Genomic DNA, 4278 nt, shown 5'->3' with positions numbered 1-4278 from the left:
ACAAAAATTAATGCAGCTAAGCTGAACAAAAAATTGTTGCATTAGTTGTAATTCCTGATTACAATGAATGTTATTAATTTTCTGTAATACTCATCTGTTAACTCTTGAGCAGAAATCCAGACCTGAACTACCTTTGATACTGTCCAGATGACTGGATTTTAAGATAGCTTTGAGTGTATTACAAGCTATTGGTTTTCTAAAAGCTAAATGTATGATTTCAGTATTTGGAATAGTTTCCATATTTTAAAAACTGAAATATTGAGGGTAATGGAAAATACATTAAATACTGAGAGTTAAACTTGTCACATATGGCTGTTTTTGTTTTGTTTTTGGCTGTGTTTCCATCATGGGGTTCCATCATGTGGTCAGCAAAATCATTTGTCATCATTCTTTGACCAAACACAATCTCACTGCAAGGTTGTTATTCCAAGAGTGAAAAAAACTAGCAAAATCAAAACCAAAAGCTAGAAGATCCCTTTCAGTATTCTGAGGCCGTGGGTAGTTGCACGATGCAATAACACATTGACCGCGGTCAGAAGTTGCAGTGTATACAACTTCGTACCATAATTTTTCTGCATCTCTTTTTCATAGGGGTCTGAAATTACCCCAGACAACTCTGTGTACACATGATTTCCGTTTAATCAAAAGAGAGCTTTTTTTTATATAGCGGAGCCAGAAAGCAATACGACCCTCGCGTCTTTATTTAAACAGAAATAGCTAAATTAAATTTTACCTCAGTGAAAATCAAGCCCAGCTAGTTGATTGTCCTTGGGCAGCTGGGAATTTTTCCCCCCCTCTGTCTCTGGTGAGGCACTTTGTGTGTCTAGACAAAGAAATGAGTTATTATGGCAGGAACCATGTCACCGCAAACTTTTCTTAATGAAAGGAGCCATAGCAATCAGCATCCTGTCCGCTCAAACATTGCTGGTGTACATTGCAGGATTATGTGAGGCTTACTGAGAGGTAAGAGAAGTATATTGTTTGTAATGACACAAATGTCCATCACTCTTGAGTTGTGGTGCGCAGAATACTTTTGTGTAATAACACCATGTGGGTCTCGGCCACTGACCATCCCTCATAAAACAGATGACCTACATACAGCAATAACATACAAAAGCACATTGTGCAAGACCAAATTGCGAGATGAACGGAAAACCTTAAAAAGGCAATGCAGAACTTTGAATTAAACAGCAAAGCAGGTGGTCTGTGCTCTAAATGTATACATCAGTAAAAGTGGTATATTTTCTTTCTGCATGAAGAACTGCATGTCAGTCTGGAACTCATTCGAATTTCCCAGTTTGGAGACCAGTGACAGCTAACGCTGTCCATTCTGATCAGTGCGCTCTCATTAAAAAAACCTTAGTTTTACTGGGAAAACTTCAAAAGAGGGTGTTTAAGAGGTCCAGTTCACTCACTCTATGACTTAGCATAAGCATGGAATGTGGGTACTTTGATTGTATTTATTTGTTTTTTGGTGATAGGTAATTATCCTGTCGTTTTTTAAAGCGTTTCCCACACGACGTGGAGATTAGTGCACAACATGAGGCCTTGCAGCTGAAAGACTCTCTGGTTTCTCACGCATGCCTAACACGGCCACACGAAACCATGCAAACAGGAATGACGGCGATCTAGTTGTCTCCTCTGTTTGTTGGACAAGCCACAAATGTTTACATGGCACATAGTTAAAAGGCAGGTTCCCAACAAGCTGGCTTTTGTTTCTAGAGAGGTGGTGCATTTTCAAAGGGCCTGACAACTGTGCAGCTATTTTCATTTGCATTTCAAAGGGCTCATCTGAATTCATCCCTCATTTAAATGTATTTATTTTGAAGTCTTTATTAGACTAATATTTACATTTAGGGAAAAACAGATTTAAAATGAAATTTAGAGGACATCTTAATAGCATCGTATACCTCAGTGGATTGTCTTTAATATGACAGTGACTCTGAAACTTCTCCAAACATTGCAGAAAAGCTGGACTAAATAAAAAAAACAATCCACTTCAATCATCTGCCACCTCCCCAAATGTACTGCTTTCCAGGAAATCTTATCCAGCTAAATGTATTTTTGGAGACGTGTCGGCAAACATAATGTTTTTGTTTTTCCTTTTTAAATGTTATATGATACATTTCGACAGTATACACTACCGATATAGATTATTTATAGTACATTGTGTGCCTTATTTTCACAAATCTAAATCAGATAGGATATGGCCATTACAAACATCACTATGACTTATGGCGCCATCTAGTGGGCTGATTGTGAAAATATCAAAAGTTGGGTATGGCGCTGAATATAGCGCATATGAATCAGTTGCATATGTCCTACCAGTGTGACTTTTTTCTTTATCAGTTAGAACTTTCCATAACTACAAAGCTATAAATAACTGCTGAAAAATGAGTTCAATATGAGATAGGGTTGGTTGGTCTCCCAAACTGAGTAAAAGGGAGATGATCAGTGCTTACCTTTTGTCTGAAAAAATCATTTCTGCGTCAGAACACAGTGTCTGAAGTACAGATCTGGCAAGAAAATAATATGAACAAAAGAAAAAAAACTGAAAGTCATTTGCCGCTATGTGACAAGATCAAATACCAGCCCGCTGCGATACTGGCTCTGTTCTTCATACGAAAGAACAGTGTCATCTCTCCCAGCAATAAACTTGAAAAATCTGTTGTTTTCTGAAATTGTAGGTGTTTGTGAGTCTCAGAAATATACTTCCATTTGCAAACCTGTACCAGCTTTTAAAAACACTACATTTTACGCTTAATTTAACATTGGTTGTTGAACATCTTTACCAGTAAATTATTAACTGCTATCAGAGGGCCAAACAATTATCACAGATGGTTACACCGTTCTAATTGGTCTGAAATGTGCCAATGCCCATCGGCCTTCGCTGGGATTACACTTTAATGCCCCACATACGAGCTTGATCTGTCAGAAAGACACACATTTGTATTTTTTTTCATCAAAGGAGAACAATTAGTTGACATTAATATGTAAAGTGTTTCGCATGCGGCTGGGGATTTGGTGTAATTGCATACTCACCAGCGGCACGGTGCCAAATTCGAGAGTCCGCCTTTTTTCGAGGATGCTTTCCCCTCCTTTGTCTGATGAAACTGGTCATCACATATGGACAATAACCGAGGCCAAGCGCATAATGCGAGTAATTGCCAGTGTCACAGAGTTCACCTCAACAGGCAGTTTCCTGTTCACACTGAGGGAGGGAATCGTGATAATTCAGATCCAATTAATACAAACAGAGGGTCCTTTTCTGCGCTGGCGGTAACCTCTCGACAGGCAAAGCTGTTGTTAAGAGCAGGCAGTCAGTCCAGCCCTCCCCCCCGAGGGAAAGACCACAGTTCTATCAAAGGTACTGATGTTGATATCAAAGCAAAAGATGCTATCAACCAAAAAGGTGTTGATATGAAATGTAGAAGAGCTTCAGTGCAGTGTAATCTTCTTCATATCAAAGAGCTTGTTCAGAAGCCATACTGAGAAGACTCTGGGTGATAGCAAGGCGCTTAAGTAAGCGCTGCTAATTCAGCAAGTTTGCTATAAGATTTAGATACACGTTATGTGAACAATACGGAGACCATTATTCAGACTAGCGGTTTGTGTGTTCCTTATAACTGAAGACCGAAAAATGTCGGAGAGTGAGGAAAACAAAGTGTTAGGAACACTCTCTGCCACGATCCTAGTCACTAGTATTAACAAAGGGAGATGTTGGATGTCTTTCTGCTGTGAGGGTTTGGCAGTGTTGTTCTGCCTGTGATGGAGCGATCCATGGTAACAGTGCAGTGCCTGTTCTGTTCCTCTGTCAAACCTGGTGTCCATGCGGCCTCACTGCTGTCTTTATCCTCATTATTCTTCCCTCCAGGCCAACTCACAAGGTAAAAAAACAAACATTTGAGTGAATTACCCTTTCCCCAATTAACCTTATCCCAGTCTCTTGCTGCTTGCCAACAGGAGTCTAATGACTAGAGCTGAAAAATTCAAATTAGCACCATGCTTTGTTGTCAGCAATCATTCTCTCTCACTCTTTCTCTTTCTCTCTCTCTCTCTCTCTGGATCTTCAACGGTGGGAAGATTTGCATACTTATATCTGCACTCAGACAGATTAACTTTTTTTGTCCAATACACATTTGGATGCATAGAATTGTGTGTATGTAACCAATGAGGATGTTTTCAGGTGACACCTTTAAGGTAACACCTTTAAGCATTTCTGGCCAGATAGGATTTACAATGATATTCAATGAAAACCCCAATTAATCCACATAGTCA

Source organism: Megalops cyprinoides, chromosome 22, assembly GCF_013368585.1.
Source record: "Megalops cyprinoides isolate fMegCyp1 chromosome 22, fMegCyp1.pri, whole genome shotgun sequence".
NCBI lineage: Eukaryota > Metazoa > Chordata > Actinopteri > Elopiformes > Megalopidae > Megalops > Megalops cyprinoides.
Note: the sequence above shows the minus strand (reverse complement) of the source record.